Source organism: Oryctolagus cuniculus, chromosome Y (assembly GCF_051225735.1).
Source record: "Oryctolagus cuniculus isolate XC-2025 breed Fujian yellow rabbit chromosome Y, ASM5122573v1, whole genome shotgun sequence".
Taxonomy (NCBI): Eukaryota; Metazoa; Chordata; class Mammalia; order Lagomorpha; family Leporidae; genus Oryctolagus; species Oryctolagus cuniculus.
In genome coordinates, this window is record NC_142889.1 from 15,704,431 (window position 1) to 15,727,231 (window position 22,801).

The window sequence follows — 22,801 nt, forward strand, 5'->3', positions numbered from 1 at the left end:
ACACGATTTCCTCTCCCTCAGTTTGCTTGCTGACTTCCGGTCACTTGATTAGAAGGCCTATTTTTTCATTGCTTCTTTGCTAACTGCTGTTGGTACTTTGTAGGCTATACATTTTAAACTTATGTAAAGAACATTAAAAGCTACTTCATGAAATTTAATTTTGTGCTAAATATTCTTCAAAGAACTTTATAAATAATATTTTAAATGATTCTTCAAATTCACTTTTTGTTATATCATATTGTTGCTTTCTCCAACTTTATTCACAAATGATCTAGTTCCAGGTAAATTTCAGAGGTATCCAAGCACTGGCACTCTTCTAATAAAGCCAACCACCACAGGAAAAGCCCCTGAACAAGAGAAAGAATCCATAAGTTTTGGAAAACACACCTACCAAAGGCCAACTGATGAGGACTACAAATACACCACCCAGGAAAAATCCAGTGGCTTTCATTTTATGTGTTTGAAAGAAGAATCTGAATATTCTTTCTAAACCAATTACAAAAACCAAGCCAGCCACAAACAAAACATTTCAATAGGAAGTAACACTTTGTCAAAAAAAGAACCATTCCAATGAACAGGAAAAACACTCCAAATCCTGTAATCCCATTCCAATTTTCTGGGTGTCTGTTAAGGAGATCATGGCTGTGGTGGTAAGGGCAGCAGTGGCAGCAGCTCAGAATGCCAATGGTGGGAAGCTGAGTCAGGAGAAATGAACCCATTTTTATTTGTAATCTCAGATTCAAATGGGCACTCAACACTGGTGAGTATTACACTATACTTCCCAAGGACATTGGTTTCTCCACTATCCATGTTACTTTTCCAAACCCTTTTCCTCCTCAAATTTGTATCAACCCTGACTGTCCCTTACTGTCTACTGATGACCTGGCTCATACTTCATTGAGCAAGTATAATGAATGAGTTGGGAACTCTAATATTCCTACCATGCAAGACACCTTCCCCACATATAAATTCTACCTTCTCTCTCCTCTTTCAACAGATGATGTGTTCCTAATTCTATAGGGTTCTCCCTTGGGTTTTGGATGACACCCTCAACTACTTCTGCAAAAAAATTCCCCTCTCTATTAAGTATTTATGCAGAAAAGAAGGAAGGAAAGAAGGAAAAAAAGGGAGGAAGGGAGGGAGGAAAAAGGAGGGGGGAGGAGGGAGGGAAGAGAAAAAGATGTTTCCTTGATCACACCTCCTTTAGAGTTACAACGTCAATTCTCTCCTTTCTTTCCCTAAAGTGCTTTCTACAGTCATTCTTTCATTCCCTCACTTTTTATCCTCTCATCAGTCTGCTCTAACTGGACTTTATCCTCATCATTTCATAGAAGCTGTGCTAAGCAATATCGCCAACAACTTCAATCTTGTCTAAGTCAATGTCACTTCCCTGCCTTTATCTTAAACTCACAACAGCATTCAGCTGTTTTGCTACTTTCTTCTCCTTGGACCATTTTCTTTCTTTTTCTTTTTTTTAAGATTTTTTTTTATTTACCTGAAAGGCAGAGTTACAGAGAGGCAGAGGCAGTGAAAGAGAGAGAAAGAGAGAGAGAGAGAGAGAGAGAGAGAGAGAGAGAGAGAGAGAGAGAATCTTCCATCCACTGATTTACTTCCCAAATGGCCACAACACCCAGAGCTATGCAAATCTGAAGCCAGGAGCCAGGAGCTTCTTCTGGGTCTCACACACAGGCGCAGGGGACCAAGGAGCTGGGCCACCTTCTACTGCTTTCCCAGGACATGACAGGGAGCTTGATTGAAAGAAGAGCAGCCGGGACTAGAAGTGATGCCCATATGGGGTGCTGGCACTGCAGGAGGTGGCTTTAGCCAATATCCCATGGCGCCAGCCCTGAAACATTTTCATTCTCTTATTGTACCACATTATCTCAGCATTCCCCTCCTCATTCTCCTCTTCCTTATTATTTTTTGTTATTCTTCTTGCTTAACTAATTGTGTATGCACAGTTAGTTCACAACATTAGATACAACTTTTTAAAAAAGATTTATTTATTTGAAAGGTAATGTTACACATAGAGAGAGGGAAAGACAGAAAGGTCTTCTAGCCACCGGTTCACTCCCAAATGGCTGAGGGCTGGAGCTGTGCCCATCTGAAACCAGGAGCCAGGAGCTTCTTCTGGGCCTCCCATGTAGGTGCAGGGGCTCAAGGACTTGGGCCATCTTCTACCACTACCCCAGGCTGTAGCAGAGTGCTGGATTGGAAGCGGAGCAACCGGGACTTGAACCAGTTCCCATATGGGATGTCAGCACTGCAAACAGCGGCTTTACTCACTAGGACACAGTGATGCCTGACTTACCAATCATTTTAAGGCTGCAGGAGTAGGGAGGGGGTGGTGGTTTCTGAAGAATTCACAAATGCAGCTCATTCAAGTAAAGTGCTCCCACCCCACCGCACCACTATATACGTTGTTTTTGTTAATTAAAGGTTCTGGTGAGTTCTAAGCTGGCCAGCAGTGACTCAGGAGGCGAGCTTGTCTCTTTGCACTGCTAGACTCCAAAGACCTCAGTACGCCCAAGTTCGGAGCTCACTGCGCCTCACTCACCCTTCCTCGTCACCAGGACGCCAGCTCCCAGTGCTGCCAGGAGGCGATGAGTAGCCCCACGGGCCCAGGAGCACAGATGTCCACCCAGAGCCCACCCAAAAGCAGGCCCACCTCCGGTGTCACCTTCAGTCACTGTCTCCTGCTGCTGGAGACTACCCGGCCCTGTGTTGCAGAGTTCCTGGTTCGCCTGCCCACTAAGGAGGGAAGCAGAGGCACAGCTGCGCTTTCCGGAAATCCGCTCAGCTAGGGCGCAGAGATTCCCCAGGCTGGGGGAAAGGAGAGCCTGAGCCTGCCTGCACCATAGCTCTGTGGCCTGGAAAAATTCATTGCCTTCTGCAGGCCTGCAGGTTGTGGCATCTCGCCAGATGGAGCTCTAAGTGGTAGCTCAGATGTCAACAGCTCCCTGGTTTCCAGCCAGTTGGCGGGCTTCAGTGCCCAGCACCGGCTCAGGCTCTGCCCCTGCCATAGGCCTTCAGCCAATCATCGCTCTAGAAGGGCGGGGCTGGCCCCGAGAGACCCGCCTCCATGCCGGCCGGCTGTAAAGGCTGCGGCCTGCTGAGGGCTGCTGGTTAGTAGTCTGTGTGTGCGGGGACTGGTACCGCATGACACCAAGAGTGTGGAAAAGCTGGAGAAGATGAACTGGTCCTCATGAGTACATGCTGCTTGCTACACACGTGGCACTTTGGGATATCCTGTAACCTGAATGTCTGCAGAAAAGCCAAGTGCACAATACAAATTTACTCTGGGAAATTGTATCTATGAGGGCTGTGCTCGCTTTGTGAGTGTGGACACTCGGGAAGGGCTTGCAAGGAGGCAGGTGGAGAGGCCTTGTGTGTGGCTGAGAACCGTTTCATCCCAGGAACCCTGGCCACGCTGTGCTCTTGATCATCCTGTGCTGCTGCTGGGGAGAGGGGGTGGGCGGGACATCGTTTACCTTTATTTTAAAATCAAGATTGATATATTGAGGGTCCTTGTCTATTTAGATAAGAATTCTAAATATTGGGTTTCTGTAAATGAGAAAACATGGTACAGTCTAGCATTTACAGTGTGAGAGAAATACACAGGAAGGTGAGGGATTTACCAAGAGGAAGGGGGTCAGAAATTGAAAGCAGCTGAGGCACACCAGGCTTTTCCAGGGAGTAGACCAGAGGCTGCAAAAGAGAGAGAGCATGTGGGCAGGAGAGCAGCAGCGGGGCAAGCCAGGAGGCTCCAGAGGCAGCCAGAAGGCCCCACACCAAGAGACGTGGGGTGAACAAGGGCCATGTACAAGCCTTCACAGTCCAGAGCCACAGGGAGAGGAAAAACTGTGCAGGCAGGAATGACCACAAAACCACGTGGTGTGGGCAGACAGCAGAGGGGCTGCTAAAAAGCTGTGTGCCTGGAGGCTTATGAGGGCAAGGGCAGGCCAGAGGGCTTCATGCTTTCTATGCACTCCCCAAATGGGCGTGATTAGTTGTCTGCTTGGCAAGTTGGGAATACAGGTGGAATACATAGGGGTTGGGGCCATAGTTTTCCAGCTCATGAATCTGATTAACTTAATCTTGTATGCCTGCTCATATCAGGGGACGTGCTTTTGCTGGCTGAAGACTTCCTTTTGAGTCCTTTCTCACTTTTTCATGATAAAGCCGTTCTCACACAGTCATGACTGTGGAACAAATCATAGTTCTGCAGTGTCTTCCTCAAAGGAGTGTTGTGGGTCAGAGGGGTGCGAGGCTGGGGCCAGTCGTCACTCATCACTCCTTATGCATGGTCTCTGGTGCATCCAGGACCGAAGGTGCAAAGCAATTAACCTTGCAAAGAAACTGCCACCTTTTGTGGGCCAGAAATAGCATCTTTTTTTTTTAATGTTTTTTGAAAGTCAGAGTTACAGAGAGGGAGAGGCAGAACAAGGGAAGTCTCCAACCTCTGGTTCACTCCCCTAAATGGCCACAAGGACCAGGGGCTGGGTGAGGCTGAGACAGGAGTTTCTTCTGGATCTTGGACTAGGGCTTAAGGGTCCAAGGACTTGGGGCATCCGCCACTGCTTTCCCAGCTGCATTAGCAGGGAACTGAATTGAAAGTGGAGCAGCCTAGATTCAAACCATTGCCAATATGGGGTGGATGCCTTAATTCATGGTGCCAGGTCCCATCATATGCTGTTTGGACTGTACAATATATTAAGATATCTTTGTGATGGGGCTGGTGCTGTGGTGTAACAGGTAAAGCCACTGCCTGCAGTGGTGCATTCCCATATGGTGTGGGTTCAAGTCCTGGCTGCTCCTCTTCCAATCCAGCTCTCTGCTATGGCCTGGGAAAGCAGTAGTAGATGGCCCAAGTCCTTGGGTCCCTGTACCCATGTAGGAAACCTGGAAGAAGCTCCTTACTTCAAATCAGCACAGCTCCACCTATTGCAGCCAATTGGGGAGTGAACCAGTGGATGGAAGATCTCTCCCTCTCTCTCTTCCTCTCCTCTCTCTGTGTACTTCTGACTTTCAAATAAACAAATACATCTTTAAAAAATGATATCATTGTGATTTTAAGGTAGTTCTGACCTTTACTCTTAACATTAGTAGTTACAGTCTGAGGAACTGAGGAAACTTCAGTAATTCAATGCTGAGCTTAAATATTAGGTCAATAAGATTGCTACTTGTTTTTGTCTCATTTGGTTTGTCTGTAGCTACTAGATAGCTTTATTGGATAAAAATATATTCAGCTGTAGTTGTGCTTTCAAACCTGTCTGCTTCGTGATTTTTTTTTTAAGATTAAAAGATTGGAAGACATGATTGAGTTATTTCTTGCAAAAATTCTTCCACTCCTGGGAAGCCCAAAACCAGCAAGAAAAGCAAACAATAAATTTTCATTAATTAAATTGAGAATCCTGTGCTCACAAACCTGAACAGCTGAGCTGGAAAGGGGACCTTATATGTGCCCTCTTAACTGCAGAACTTCTCTTGCAGGCCTCCCCCAGAGGAAGCACTGCTGTGGTCAGAAGGATTCGAGGAGCTGCAGGCCAGCAAATGTGAGTAAACCTTGAATTTGATTTACTGAAAATATTGCGAGAGTCTAGAAAGGTTATGTCCCCACAACAAATGAGCAGCTCACAAGAGGAGAAATAGACTCAACAGTCACAGGAGCCTAGAACATCTTTTTAACCCCTTATTTCTTAGCATATTGACTCCAAGTGGGGAAGACAAATTAGCCTTAAACAGCACAGTGGCTGTGTTCTTGGTTGAGCTTGAGTCTGCTTTTCCATTGCATATGTTTACAAGATGCTTAGTTCCGAGAGAATTTGTCATTCCTCTGTGGACTTTTTTTTTTTTGCTTTGGCATCAACAGCAAACATAAGTATTTGTCTTTGTACTTAAGCATTTTGCCTACTGGCATCTTTGTCTTTAAGATTTGTTAAAATTTTATGTAAGTTATGTAACTTTCATGTATTTCATATGTATAGGTTTTGGAACATCATGATACTTCCCACTCTATCCTCCCTCCCACCCATTCTCCAATTCTTCTTCCTTCGCCATTCCCTTTCTTAATTTTTTACAAAAAGCTAATTTCAGTTTATTTAATGATCATTCAGTTAATCCTACACTAAGTAAAGGAGTTCAACAAATAGTATGAAAAAAAAAAACTGTTCCTCAATGAAAGAGACAGGCTGTAAGTAATTATTGATTCTCAAAATGTTCACTTCACTCCAATGCATTACATTTCAGCTACTCTATAAGTTACCTCAGATCAGGGAAAACATAGTATCTGTGTTTTTAAGACTGACTTATTTGACTAAGTATAATGGTTTCTGGTTGCATCCATTTTGTTGCAAAAGACATATTTTTTACAAGTTATTAGTAATCCATTATATATATATATATATATATAATGGATTACTAATAACTTGTAAAATATATATATATATATATATATATATATATATATATATACACCATAATTTCTTTATCCAGTCACCAGTTGATGGAGAACTTGATTGATTCCATATCTTAGCTCTTGTGAATTGTGCTGCAGTGAACATGGTAGAACAGATAAGTTTTTCATAGGCTGATTTCTTTTTGTTTGGGTAAATTCTAGAAGTGGGATGGTGTATCATATGATTGGTATATATTCAGATTTCTGAGGTATCTCCATATTGTCTTCCATAGTGGTTGTACCAGCTTACATTCTCACCAGCTGTGGAATAGGGCACCTTTCTCACCACATCCTTCCCAACATTTGTTTTTTTTTTATTTTTATTTTTTTTATCTTTTATTTAATGAATATAAATTTCCAAAGTACGTCTCATGGGTTACAATGGCTTTCCCCCCCATACCGTCCCTCCCACCCACCACCCTCCCCTTTCCCACTCCCTCTCCCCTTCCATTCACATCAAGATTCATTTTCGATTATCTTAGTATACAGAAGATCAGCTTAGTATACCTTAAGTAAGGATTTCAACAGTTTGTTCCCACACAGAAACATAAAGTGAAAAATAATAGATGATTTTTTTTAAATGATGATGAAATCAGATCAGACCTATTGTCATGTTTAATCCCAGTGAGAGTCAAGTTGGGAATTGATAGTTTCTTTTCTTTTTTTTTTTTTTTAACAGAAGATCAGTTTAGTGTACATTAAGTAAAGATTTCAACAGTTTGCACCCCCATAGAAACACAAAGTGAAATATACTGTTTGAGTACTCGTTATAGCATTAAGCCTCAGTGTACAGCACATTAAGGACAGAGATCCTACATGAGGAGTAAGTGCACAGTGACTCCTGTTGTTGACTTTACAAATTGACACTCCTGTTTATGGCATCAGTAATCTCCCTATGCACCAGTCATGAGTTTCCAAGGCTATGGAAGCCCCTTGAGTTCTCCGACTCTTATCTTGTTTAGACAAGGTCATAGTCAAAGTGGAGGTTCTCTCCTCCCTTCAGAGAAAGGCACCTCCCTCTTTGAAGACCTGTTCTTTCCACTGGGATCTCACTCACAGAGATCTTTTTGCCAGAGTGTCTTGGCTTTCCATGCCTGAAATACTCTCATGGGCTTTTCAGCCAGATCCGAGTGCCTTTAGGGCTGATTCTGAGGCCAGAGTGCTATTTAGGACATCTGCCATTCTATGAGACTGCTGAGTATCTCACTTCCCATGTTGGATCACTCTCCCCTTTATTTATTCTATCGGTTAGTGTTAGCAGATACTAGACTTGTTTATGTGCTCCCTTTGACTCTTAGTCCTTTCATTATGATCAATTGCGAACTGAAATTGATCACTTGGAATAGTGAGATGGCATTGGCACATGCCACCTTGATGGGATTGAATTGGAATCCCCTAGTATGTTTCCAACTCTACCAATTGGGGCAAGTCAGCCCGAGCATGCCCCAAATTATACATCTCTTCCCTCTCTTATTCCCACTTTTATGTTTAACAGGGATCACATTTCAGTTAATTTTCAACACTTAAGAATAACTGTGTGATAATTACAGAATTAAACCAGTCATATTAAGTAGAACAGACAAAAAAAATACTATGAGGGATAATGTATTAAGTTTGTTGTTTAATTTCTGTATGAGAGCCTGTTGAGGTGAAATATCAATGTGGTTTTGATTTGCATTTCCCTGATGGTTAGTGATCCTGAGCATGTTTTCAAATGTCTGTTGGAACCATTTGAATTTCCTCTCTGGACAAATGCCTGAAAAGTCCTTTGCTCATTTCTTAACTGGATTTTTTTGTTGTTATTGAATTTCTTGAGCACTTTATAGATTCTGGATATTAACCCTTTATTAGTTGCATATTTCTTCCCATTCTGTCAGTTGCCCCCTTCACTTTGCTGAGTGTTTCTTTTGCAGTGCGGAAGCTTCTCAGATTAATATAATCTCACTTGTCAATATTGATTTGATTGCCTGTGTTTCTGGGATCTTTCCAAGAATCTTTATCTGTGTCAATGTCAAGCAGAGTTTCCCCAATATTCTCTAAGAATTTGACGGTATTGGGTCATAGTTTCAGGTCTTTGACCCATTTTGAGTGGATTTTTGGGTAAGGTATAAAGTAGGGGTCTAGTTTAATACTTCTACATGTGGAGATCCAGATTATCCAGCACATTTTTTAAAAGACTGTTTTTGTTCTAGGTTTTCATTGTAGCTCTGTTGTCAAAGATAAGTTGGTTGTAGGTGTGTGGATTCACTTTTGGAGTTTATGTTCTGTTCCATTGGTCTACACGTCTGTTTTTGTGCCAATATCAGGCTGTTTTGATTATAACTGACCTGTAGCATGACTTGAAATCAGGTATTGTGATGCCTCCAGCTTAGTTTTTGTTGTATAATATCTCTTTAGCTATTCAAGGTCTCCTGTGTTATTATGGAATTATTTTTATGGAATCACTTTTTATTTTATGGAATCATTTTTTTAAATTTTTTATGGAATCATTTTTTCTAGAGCTGAGAAGAATCTTACTGGTAATTTGATTGGCATGGCATTGAATCTGTGAACTGCTTTTGGTAGCACAGGTGTTTTGATGATGTTTTCTTCTAATCCATGAAAATGGAAGACTTTTCCATTTTACTTATTCTACTTATTTCTTTAATGTTTTGTAATTTTCATATTAATGCTTTCACTGCCTTGGTTAAATTTATTCCAAGGTATTTTTTTGTAAGCATTGTAAATAGGATTGATCTTAAAAGTTATTCCTCAGCCATGACATTGTCTGCTCACTGACCTTTAGGGCCCTTGATATGCTAGCTCCACTGCATGCAGTGCAGTTTTAGTTCTTTCTCACCACTCACAAATCATTGCAGTGGCCACTCCCTTGGGGGCAGCATCCTTGATCTATTGAGACGGATTCCCTTTCAGATGTTCTCATAGCACCGTGTTCTCTGGAGTCACATGTTCCCATTAACTTCCATGATCATTTGATAATTTGATGTCTGTCCCCACTAGACTGTGGCTGCCAGGACTTGTACTTTTTCCTGCCCACTGCTGCATCATACCACTGAGCATGGTACCTGCTACAATGGAAGCAGTGCAAATCACTGTTGAATGTATGAGTGCTTAATGATCTTGCAGACAGACTTTGGTCAAGCAAGCAATATCTACTAATGCACAGAGAAATAAGGACAAGATTTTAAGAGCCCCATGGACTCAATTGTCTGAGAATATCTGCAAGACATCTTCCTTTTGTTAAAAAAAAACACTCATGCTCGTCACATTATGACTTCTGGGCTTTCATGGAATGAGAAGTCAGATGATAACAACAGAAACAAGAGTTTGGACTTTCAGGGCTGCTAAAAGCATATTTTCTCACGTAGTATTTCCCAGTGTTCTCTAGTATGGAACAAGCTGAAATAGATTTAATATGAGAAACCACATAACCCTGCAAGTATACACTACATAATGTTCCTGTCAATTTCTTCATTTTGGTAATGTTTTGTCACTCTGTTTGAAACAGAAATTTTTTTTTTTTTTTTGACAGGCAGAGTGGACAGTGAGAGAGAGAGACAGAGAGAAAGGTCTTCCTTTGCCGTTGGTTCACCCTCCAATGGCCGCCGTGGCCGGCGCGCTGCGGCCGGCGCACCGCACTGATCCAATGGCAGGAGCCAGGAGCCAGGTGCTTTTCCTGGTCTCCCATGGGGTGCAGGGCCCAAGCACCTGGGCCATCCTCCACTGCACTCCCTGGCCACAGCAGAGGGCTGGCCTGGAAGAGGGGCAACCGGGACAGAATCCGGCGCCCCGACCGGGACTAGAACCCGGTGTGCCGGCGCCGCTAGGCGGAGAATTAGCCTAGTGAGCTGCGGCGCCGGCCTTGAAACAGAAATGTTTTAACATAGAGTAATTTCATACAGGCACTCTGAAAAAACAAATAGAACAGTTTATGTTATCTGTCATGACATCACTTGAAACAATCCCCAAAATTTTCACTGGAGCATATCTCTTGTACAGGTGCTGTTATTCAACCACAATATTTTACTATTCATGGTTCAAATTTCTATCATTGTGTTGGAGAGAAGAGAAACAGTAGTGAATTTCTGGGACATGACAGGTATCATAGATGGAAGTGTACAATATATATTTGGGTGGTGTGGGACAGGGAGGTGCCTACCCTGTGCCAGGTGTCACAGTATTTCTAACTTTGTTTTCCAATGTAAGCCCAAAATTGCAGCTAAAGGAGTTAGCCTGATGTTATAGAGCATCCCTGCCATTGAATCAGTAAGCTTTGACATGTACAGATTCCTCAATTCTGGCTTAGATGCTTTTTGACAGCATAAGAAAGTAATTTACTACATGGTGACTACATTTTTTTTCCTTTTTTTTTTTTAAAGATTTTATCCATTTATTTAAGAGGTAGAGTTACAGACAGTGAGAGGAAGAGCCAGAGAGAAAGGTCCTCCATCTGCTGGTTCACTCTCCAAATGGCCACAACAGCCAGAGCTGAGCTGATCTGAAGCCAGAAGCCAGAAGCCAGGAGCATCTTCTGGGTCTTGCAGGGCCCAAGCACTTGGGCCATATTCCACTGCTCTCTCATGCCATAGCAGTGAGCTGGATTGGAAGAGGAGCATCCAGGACTAGAACCTGTGCCCATATGGAATGTTGGCACCACAGGCAGAGAATTAATCCACTGTGCAGCAGTGCTGGCCCAACCACACAAATTTAACCTGATTTTTAACATCTTAGTTAAGGTGAAGTTTGCAGTCATTCAAGGTGACTGTAACAACTCAAAAGAGCCTCTTCTTGGCCTTACAGATAAAAAGAGGAATCACCTGGAGTAAGAAATGCACTGTAATCTGAGGAAATGGCATTAAGCAAAGGTCTGATTTTTGGCTCATAATCCATCATGACCAGACCATACAATATTTGGAGATAACCCATCTCAATGCAAGTTTACAAAAATAATTCATGGAACTATTTTTATAACATGTAATTATATAATGTAATATTAAATTATAATTATTATGTCTTGCAAGATAGTCAGGACCCATTGCTCACTGATGATATCATTAATTTATTGATTGGCTGAATGATGCACGGACTCTTTAAGATTTATTTGAAAGAAAGAGTTATACAGAGGTGGGGCAGAGAGAGATCCTCCATCTGCTGGTGCACTCAATGGCTGGAGCTGGGCTCAATTTGAAGCCAAGAGCCTGGAGTTTCTTCCAGGTAACTGTAGTAGAGAGATGTATTGGAAGTGGACAGCTGGGACTGGAGTCAGAGCACATATTGGATGCTGGAACTGCAGGTGGCAGCTTTACATGCTATGCCACAGTGCCAACCCCCAAAAACTCTTAACTGAAACTGCATGCCCTTGGGGCCAGTACTGTGCAGTAGCTGGTTAAGCCACCACCTGCAGCACTGGCATCCCATATGAGCACAAGTTCGTGTCCTAGCTACCCCACTTCCAATCTAGCTTCCTGCCAATATCCCTAGGAAAACAGTAGAGGATGACCCAAGTGCTTGGGCCCCTGCACCCACATAGGAAACCTGGAAGCTTCTGGCTCCTGGCTTTGGCTTGGCCCAATCCCAGCCAGTGTGGTTATTTGAAGTGAACCAGCAGATAGAACACCTCTCTCTCCCTCTCCCTTTCTGTCTCTCTTTCTCCTCTCTCTGTATTTCTGCATTTCAAATATATAATCCAATCAAAAATGTATTCTCTGGCTGCTGCCGCGGCTCACTAGGCTAATCCTCCACCTTGCGGCGCCGGCACACCGGGTTCTAGTCCCAGTCGGGACGCCGGATTCTGTCCCAGTTGCTCCTCTTCCAGGCCAGCTCTCTGCTGTGCCCAGGGAGTGCAGTGGAGGATGGCCTAAGTGCTTGGGCCCTGCACCCCATGGGAGACCAGGGTAAGTACCTGGCTCCTGCCATTGGATCAGCGTGGTGCACCGGCCACAGCGCACCGGCTATGGCGGCCATTGGAGGGTGAACCAATGGCAAAGGAAGACCTTTCTCCCTGTCTCTGTCTCTCTCTCTTTCACTGTCCACTCTGCCTGTCAGAAAAAAAAAATGTATTCTCAAAATGTAACTGCCTGTGCTGTGGCATAGCAAGAAAAGCCACCACCTGCAGTGCTGGCATCCCATATGGGCACCAGTTTGAGACCCAGCTGCTCTGCTTCTGATCCAGCTCTCTGCTATGGCCTGAGAAAGCAGTAGAAGATGGCCCAAGTCCTTGGGCCCCTGCTCCAAAGGAAGGAGACCTGGAAGAAGCTCCTGGCTCCTGGATTTGGATCAGCCCAGTTCTGGCCATTGTGGCCATTTTTGGGAGTGAACCATTGGATAGAAGTCCTTTATTGTTCTCTGTCTCTCTTAATCTGCCTCTCAGTAACTTTGCCTTTCATATAACAAAATGAATCTTTTAAAAAACGTGTAACTGAAAACAAATCATGTAAATATTCTAGGTGGGACTGAACAAAAATATCCTCAGGCCAAAAGCTATTTTCTCCAGAAGAGCCATTGAAACAGTAGCATTGATTTTGTTCTGCTTGTTTACGCTCCAATGTGAATTTGTTCTTTCCCCTTCATATATTCACCACCTCATCAAGGTTTCATTTGTGTCATGCCAGTTTTACTTCCTAGTATTTGTGTATTCCCTTGAATTAGATTCTCTTCCAATATGCCTTAAATATGGATTCAGATTTCTTTTTTTAAGATTTATTTATTTATTTGAAGGTCAGAGTTCACAGAGAAAAAAGGCAGAAAGAGGGAGAGAGAAAGAGAGAGGTCTTCCATCTGCTGGTTCACTCCCCAGTTGGCTGCAATGGCTGGAGCTGAGCCTATCTGAAGCCATGAGCCAGAAGCTTCTTCCAGGTCTCACACACAGGTGCAGGGGCCCAAACACTTGAGCCATTTCCTACTGCTTTCCCAGGCCATAGCAAAAAGCTGTATTGGAAGTGGAGCAACTAGAACTCAAACTGGTGCCCATTTGGGATTCCAGCACTGCAGGTGGTAGCTTTCCCCACTACACCCCAGCATCAGCCCCAGATTTCTTTCCATAAACACCATTTTACCATATATTGTTCTCTATTAAAATATTTCTGAATTACCTTAGAGCACTGGATTTAAGTTAATGAATAAGATTCTGATGATACAGAATTAACTTTCTGGTTAACCAGGTGACCATCACCCCTCAGTTACTTCACTCTAAGGGAGTTGGCTGGATCCCTAAAAACACTTCCAGCTCCAAAATCCTGTCTGGCTTTGGATGTTCCTTAAAGTCTGTCCCTACCCTGACAACTTTATTTTTTCCCCAAAAGTATCTAATATAAAAACATAGCTTCAATGTTTTTGTTGTTTATTCTAATTGGGAGGGCAGCAAATACTGCTATAAAAGCCATTAGGATTTTACTCTTGATGACCTTCTGTCTGGATTGTTCCCCTTTCCCTTAATCTTCCCTTATCTGATCCATTCTTCAAGATCCAGCTCATCTTCTTAAGGCACAATAGTTCATTAATCTCTGGCCTAAGCTCACATGCAAAATATACTCGTCAACTGCCTACTCAAACAAGGCCCTACTGACACCCAGAGGAATAAAAGAAATTCCTACCCATGTGGAATGTACAATCTTGTGGGTTCAAATGTCAAGAACAAGTTACCAAATAAAGCAACAAGGTAGTTCTAGATTATGACAAATGCTTGCAAGAAAAACAAACTAAGTGATGAGGCAAATGGGAGACTTGATTGCCTGGGAAGGCACATTCTATATGCTCCCTGAATTTGTATTGACTGAATAAACTACAGGCTCTGCCTTTTAATAACAAATCCTCTTTGAATAGGATAAATGTGAAAGTTATTTTAGCTAGGTCACAACTTTCTCTTAGTTCCAAAACAATTTTTGCCTATAAAAACAATATAACCAAAATATAATATGTGATATTTTAAAATTAGGAGTCATTGGTTTATTTACTTTTTAGAATTTATGTATGTAATGGGAACAGATTTGATGTATTTCATATATACAATCTTATGAACATAGTGATACATCTCATCCTCCCTTTCTTCCCTATCTCCCTCTTCCTTATTCCAAATGGTCACATCTGCCAGGGCTGAGCTGGGTTGAAGGACACTAGGAGAAAATAGCTTCATCTGGGTCTCCCACATGGGTGCAAGGACCCAGGGACTTGGGCCATCTTCTGCTGCTTTCCAAGACACATTAGGGAGGTGGATTGGAAGTAGAGCAGCTGGGACCCAAACCGTTGACCATATGAGATGTCAGTACCATCCACAGCAACTTAACCCACGATGCCATAATGTTGACCCCTTTTCTTCATTTGAGTGGTTACAGTTGCATTAGAGTTTTCATTTTGTTGCCTGTAATTCATTGCTATTTTATACAAATACTACTGAATTTGCTTGTTTATCTTGAACTCTAAGACCTCAATGGATTTATTGGTTTCAGGATTTTATTTTTGTTGATTCTTGAATTTGTTTTGCTTTATGAAGACAATCATTTCTTTTGCAAATACAGGCAGCTGAATGTATAATTGTCATCTTAAACCCTGTCAGATAATTCTAACATCTCTGCTTTCTCATTGTTGGTATCTACTTATTGGGTTCATGCAAGTTGAGATTTGCCTGGTTCTCGGTATGACAAGTGCTTTTCTGAGTCTGAGTGAGTAATTATGATGAGAACCTACATCCTATTTAGCCAAACATGCTGCAGCTGGTTTGGGATGTGCTTTTTCTATAGAAGTGGTCCTGCTTTGTTCTCAGATTGGAGGTAAGTCCAGGTTCTGTGCTGGCTTATGTTGACACCCAACAAGGAGAGACAACCCCAGACAGATCTGTCTTGTGAGGCTGCTCCTTTCCTGATCATTTGGCTTAGGAAATAGAGCTTTAGTTGGGGCATTTTTTGTCTTTCTCCTGGCATTTCTGGGTTACCAGTTGTTGGGGCCCAAGTGTGACATATATTAGGCAAAAGGACAAGCTAGAGAACTTTCCACCATCTCATCTCATTCCTTGGGTCTAGTCTCCGGTTGTTTGTCCTACATCTCTCTATATTTCATCTTTTTTTCTTTTTAAAGATTTATTTTTAATTTGAAAAATGGTTACAGAAAGAGGAAGAGAGAGATCTTCCATCCATTCGGTCACTCTCCAAATGGCCACAATACTCAGGGATGGGCCAGACTGAATCCAGGAGATGGAAGCATCTTCAATGTCTCCCTTGTATGTGGTGGGGACTCAAGCATTTTAGCCATCCTCTGCTGCTCTCCCAGGCACATTGGTAGGGAACTGGATAAGAAGCAGCTGGAACACCAACTAGTTTCCAGATGGGATGCTGGCATTGCAGGCAGCAGCTTAACCCACTATAACACAATGCCGGCTCCTACATTTCAGACTTTCTATGTTTGTTTCCTCCACAATGTACAAACGTTTTAGTTATATTCAAAGGGAAGAAATAGTGAAAAGTGTGTGCATTCCATCTCCAAGGAAGTGAACATCTTCTCTACCATTTTTTTTTTAATATTTTGATTACCATATTTCAACAAATTGGTTTCTTTTTCAATCCTGCATTTTCGTTTATGCGTTTCAGCATATCTGAATCATCAGATAGTCATAGTAGCCTATGGCTCAGGACTACTATCTAAGAGAAAAAAATTTAAAGAAGATCCAAAGGAAGCAACACATAATTATATCCAAGAGTAAATGATTGGTTCAGCCCTTTCTTTAGAGCACACATTAGCTCTTCTAATTTCCAACCTCAGCAAGGCAACTTGGAGAAGGGAAACTATAACCAGAGACAGGGTGGTGGCTTTTTGTAAAGATTCATTTATTCATTTGGAAGGCATAAGTACAGAGACAAAAGGAGACAGAGAGAGATAGGAGAGAGAGAGAAGAGAGATCTTCCATCTACTTGGTCACTCGCCAAAAGGCCGCAATGACCAGGGCTAGGCTAGGCTGAGGCCAGGAGATTTTTCCAGGTCTCCCACATGAGTGCAGGAACTCAGGGAATGGCACCATCCTCTGCTGCCTCCCAGGCTCATTAACAGGAAGTTGGATTGGCAGTGGAGCAGTCAAGACTCAAACCAGTGCCCATATGGAACGCCAGCACAGCAGGCCATGCCTTAACCCACTATGCAGGAGTGCTGGACCCCCAGAGTTATCCCTTTAAGAGGGATGGGAGTCGTCCATCACAATTCAAGGCTGTTGTCCAGAGGACCCCAGTCCTCAGACCTTCCTTCAACTCCAGAACATACCACCCATCACTTTGGTTGAAAAGGAAAGTTAGCCCTTCAGCTCATCGCTTGTGTATGGGCTTGTAGTTGTCCAGCATAGCTCTGTGTCAATGTGCTCCACTGGAAATCTCTGCAATGGCCCAGGAAGGCAAGCCTTGCACTCCACAAGGATGTGGGTCTTTGTCACCTTGATATAAAGTGGTGAGGCAGAAGGAAAAATCCACCCACTGCCATGTTACATTCCAGTTTACATCTATACTTTCACAGGCTGTGAATTCCTCAGCAAATATAAACTTGACCTTAATTTTCTTTTCATGCCCAATGTTAAGCACAATAAGAAGCACAAGTTTGATGACCAATAGAGTTCTGTAAATGAACAAATGTAGAGTCTATCCCATGGAGAAATGGTATATATCAGGACTTACCAAAGATTATCTGCATATTTCTATTTTGATTAGGAAAATATTCTTGGATTACTAAAACACTATTAATCACTTCCTGGCTTTCATTACCAATTTTTTCTAATTTATCCATGAATACTAACCTAAGCTTAGGCAACAAAACGTATGCACACTTTCCCCATTTCACACATTAGCTGGCAAAGATGACATGCATGCTGCTACCTCCCTACTGCTCTAATGAATGACATGAGGCTTCCAAGTCAAATAATAACAATGCTACTCCCCTGCTCCACTTCTCAACTCAACCCTGAGTCAAGGAAGTACATCCTGGAACAGTGTGCATAGTAGCATACTAAAACAAGATTGATTTAGTGATCCTGCAATGACTGATTTTAGAAACAGAAAAAAGACAGAAATCTTAATCAGTCACATCAATCTTTAACCCATGTAACCCTCATCAACAGCAAACTCTTCCTGAAAACAATTAACAATACTTTTTTAAAAAATTACCTATGTGTTCACTAGTTACTAATTAGAATTAAAATAATGAAATGAGTATTACCCAGAGATTGAAATGAAATAACTAAGAATTGGGAAATAGTTCATAGCACCAGGTATGCCAGCTTGGAACAAAGACATTCCATATCTCCTCTCAGTGCAGGGCTTGCAGGATAGCCTATAGACAGTCATATAAGAAAAAACTGCACTTGTCTTCCTCCAGCCTGTGGCAAAGAAGGTCCACAGTGAATCAGATAGCTGATTCTGTCAGTGAGGCTGCTGATGACAATAATGAATGAGTAACCCGCTGCAATGCATCATCAAAGATTCAGGAACCACTGAGGAACTAAGAGATTGAGGTCTCAGAGGTGATACTGTCTGCACAACCCAGACAGACAAGGAAAGAGAATGTTTAAAGACAGATAGATTAATATCAGTGCTTAAATAAAAGTATTTGTGAGCTCAATGAAAATAAAACAACTTTTAAATACAAAGACTTGAAAATACAAAAATATTTAGATAAATTATAAATGTAATGTGTACAAACCATGACTGTTGTAACTGATAAAATTTTAAAACAGTCCTGCTTTGCTGTAGCATTAGCAAAGCTACATAAAATTGATAGCTGTAGTATCAAATTAAGTTGCCCAGAGAGATTAAACTTCTCAATGGATTGATTGCATTCCTAACCAGACTGTGTGTGTGTGTGTGTGTGTGTGTGTGTGACTGGAGGTGGGTGGCAAGGTGATTAACCACCTTTTAAATAACTAAAGATATAAACTTGGATTTACAATTATATTGGTACCTTAAAAACCCAGAAAATAGATAGAGATGCCAAGTAAACCTCAAAGGGTGAGAGTCAGTGACCAGTGCTCCTTTTCCTCCATACAATTTAGGAGAATTCTGGGTTGCATAATAATCTCTTTACTATATAACAAATGCCTTTATCTTTCACCAAATTGTTATACTTTCCAATTTGAATTTCTCCTTCTGATTATGTTCAATTTGCAGTGGATAATATTTTTGTTTTACAAATTTAGTTATTTATTCGAAGGCAGAGTTACAGCAAGAGAGAGTGAGAAGGAAGAGATCTTTCATCCTCTGGTTTACTTCTCATATATCTACAGCATTGCAGAGTGGGCCAGCCCAAAGGCAGGAGGCTGAACAGTGGATAATCTCATTAGTCATTAATTTAAAATAGAAAGGTTTATTGACATATGCTATGATAAAATCCAATAAAAGAAAAAAAAAGCAATAACTATTGCTACCTATAATTTTAGTTAGTCTATAAATATTGTATAACTACAATATATAATATATACTTTTGTACAATATTACAATCTACAATACCAGGGATATACTATCAGAAATGAAGCTACTGATACTCAATTATTATAAACAAAAAAATTGGTAGCTATACTGATTCTGAACAATAATAAAGTGATTCTATTTTTAAATTTAAACATTTTCATGAACTCAAATGATTCTTTGTAGCTCCTAATAAGCCCTGGCAGTCCTATGTTGTTTAGCACTTCATCTTCAGTGCCAGCTTGATATTACACTGCTAACAATGCAGTAGAATTGAAGACCTGACAGTCACAAAATGTGTCACAGTCATGTGAACCTTACCTTAAGATAGGAATGTGTAGAATAAATTCTTTAAATAGAAAGATGGCCTTCTTATGTTACAAGGGAGAAAGAACTAGAGAGATAAAATTACTTGCCGATGTCTCTTAACTGTTTTGGGGGCAGAAATAAGATGATTTCTAAGATTCTGACCACTTCCCTTTATACTACTGCCTCAACTAGATGAGCCCATAATTTTAAGGACATCAAACTTAGGCACAATGAATTCACATGGATTTTTTAAGGTTGCATGACAAAGAAGTATCAAAGTGAAATGTAAAAAGCATTGTCCGCATCTTTCTCTCTTCCCAATCCATTATGTAAGTTTGATTTACAATTATTCATTATTCAAATATCATTTACAACCAAGAATTATTTTTGCTGAATTTAACAATGAAACTGCTTTTAGCCATTAAGTCAGTCATTTTATTGGAAGACATAGACATGGGTTTTTTGTTTTGTTTTGTGTTTTAATTTGAGAGGCAAAAAGACAGGAAGAGAAGGGGTATTCACCCTCTGGTTCACTGCTCAAATACCCACAATGTCCAGAGGTGGTCGAGGAGCAGGGGATCCAATCATTTGAGCCATCACACTGTTGCCTCCCAGAGGCTGGAACTGGGAATCACACCCATTAACTCCAGTGTGTGACACAAGCATCTTAACCACAAGGCTAAATGCTGTCTTCCAGACATGTTTTTTCATCAGTCATTTGAAAATGAAAGTTAAGTCAGACCTGAAATCTGAGATTTTGGAGTCCTCAGGCATGTATAGGCAAGGTTATGCATGAGAGTTATTTAGGTGCTCAAGAGTCTGTAACTTAGAGAACAGAAGAGTCCAAACATCTGTGACAGGATATCAACATTTGGGAGATGTGTTGTGCTCCATTAAGAGACTGAGAAAGACAAGTCAACAGATAGCAGTAGCACCAAGTGAGAATGCTATTCTAGAAGCTAAGGAGAAACATATTGAAAAATAAATTTATTTTTTAAGGATTTACTTATTTGAAATGCAGAGTGATGGAGAGAGATCCATCTCCCATCTGCTGGCTTACTCCCCAAATGGTCACATTGGCTGGGGTTGGGTCAGGCCAAACCTAGGAGCTGGAACTCCATCCAGGTTTTCCATGTGGATGGCAGGGACTCAATGACTTGGAACATCTGCTTATTTCCAGATGCATTAGCAAGAAGCTGGATGGGAAATGTAGCACCCAAGACTCAAGAGGGTGCTCATATGGGATGCCAGCATCACTTGTGAGAGAGTAACCTGCTGTATCACAGTACCAGTGGGTAGAGCAATTCAAAATGCCAGAGAAACATAAAATATCAAAAAAATGTCAAATAAACTTCAAGTGATGGCATTATGGTGTAGTGGGTTAAACTCCCACTTGGGATGCCTACAACACATATCAGAATGCCTGGGACTGAATTCTGCTTCTGCTTCTGACCCAGCTTCCTATTAATGTGCATGGGTGGCACCAGATGATGGCCCAAGTACTTAGGTCTCTAACACCCTTGTGGGAGATCTGAATGGAATTCCTGGCTCCTTGCTTCAGCCTGGCCCAACCCCACCTGTTCTGGGCATTTGGTGAGTGAATCATCAGATTAACCCCCCCAACCCCTGGTTGCATGCGTACTCTCTCTCTCCCTTTTCTTCCCTCTCCCCCTCCCCTTCCTTTCCTTCCTCCTTGCTTTTCTTTATCTCCCTCCCTGTCACTCTGCCTTTCAAATAAATAAGCCTTTTTTAAAAAAAAATAAGTTAACAGGCCATTGGATTTATGATATCCATAATCATCTGACTAAAGATTTTGTATTTTATTCTTAATGAAATATGAATATTTCTTTTTGTTTTTTTAACCACTTTTGTACAGGAGAGTAACAACATAAAAACTGTTCTCCAAGAAGTTTGATCTAATCACTTCACATAGGATAGACTGAAATAAGAAGAAATTGCAAGACAGAATACAGTTGTGCAGATAAAAAAATGAAAATCAAACTAGAATGATATCATTGGGGACAAAATGAGGAAGGAAATACAATCAGTGTTTTGCAAGAAATGCAAATATATATTATTTATAGAAAATAGAAAAAAAATGAGAGGTTTTCAAAACCTTGTGCAGAATTGAATTAAAGGACCTTTTCTTTGTGCAACCAATTTTGAAATCCATACATGTAACAGTCTTCAAAAACTTCATGGAAAATGCATATTATGCAAAAATGGTACATGAATATCAAAAAAAAAAATTTAAAGTCTATTTGAATGGCGATTATACTGAGGGTTGGGAGGGAGAAGATACAGATATTCCATTTAATGTTTCACTCCCAAAATGGCCAGAATAGCCAGGTCGTCAGGATGAAGCTGGGGATCAGAATTCCATCTGAGTGTCCCACATGAGTGGTAATGGCTCTAGCAGTTGAAACTTCTTCCTCTGCCTTCTCAGGTACACTAACAGGAAGCTGGATTAGAAGTGGAGCAGCTGGGTCTCCAACCGTATTCTGATGTGGAATGCCAACATCACATGCTTAACCTACTTTAATTAACGGTAAAACTTGTCTTCAAACAGTACTTTATACTCTGTGTGTTTATGTAGGTGCAAACAGTTGAAGTCTTAGTATAGAGTTGACCTTTTGTATATAAAGATAATTAAAAATGAATCTTAATGAAGAATGTGATGGGAGAGGGAGTAGGAGGTGGGACAGTTTGGGAGTGGGAAGGTGGGATTGGGGTTAAGAATTGTTAAATTATAGAAGTTGTACCTATGAAATTTATTTATTAAAAGCTTTCTAAAAAACTCTATTAACTTCCAACTGGGAAATCAATAATTAAGTCAAGGTGGAGTTAGCCAATTTTTTTAAGGATTTATTTTACTTAGTTCAAAGACAGTTACAGAGAGAGGGAGAGAGAGAGAGAGAGGCCTTCCATTCTGCTGGTTCACTCCCCAAATGACTGCAACAACCAGAGCTGAGCTCATCTGAAGTCAGGAGCAAGGAGCTTCTTCTGGGTCTCCCATGTGGGTGCAGGGGACCAAGGAGTTGGACCATCTTCTACTGCTTTCTCAGGACATAGCAGAGAACTGGATCAGAAGAGGAGTAGCTGAGACTGGAACTGGCACCCATGTGGGATGCCAGCACTGCAGGCTGGGGCTTTAATGCACTGCAGCACAGCACTGGCCCCAGAGTTAGTCATTTAAACAGGCATGTAGTCAAATCAGTAATGGCAACTTCTTCATTTCCAAACACAGAAATTATTTTAAATGGCTTTAGAGATGTACTTATCTAATACTGTGGGTGAGTCCCCAGTAGTCAAAAGTTGTAATGACCACAGGCCAGCACTCCCTGAGGCAGCATGGAGACTGCAGGAGAAGAATGCAAAACACCTGAACCAGTCAGCCCTAGATAAAAGTGTGTGTGCAGCTAATGCAGGACTCACAATCTTTAGATGACAGATGCATGTTTCACAACCAGAAAGAAAAGAAAACTACCTGAGAAGAAGCAGAGAGATAGGAACAGGCACAGAACCTGGGGATTCTAGGGTGTAGCCTCTTTGGCCCTCTATGGTTACCTTCCCTTAGCACACAGGCAGAGCCTGAAGCCTTATGCTA

The 22,801-nt window shown here is 41.5% G+C and overlaps 1 pseudogene; it reads right to left on the reverse strand.

Annotated features, from left to right (window-relative positions):
- Window positions 1-228: 228 nt before the first annotated feature.
- Window positions 229-640, reverse strand: LOC149119282 (vesicle transport protein GOT1B pseudogene; annotated as a pseudogene).
- Between the last annotated feature and the right edge of the window lie 22,161 nt (window positions 641-22,801).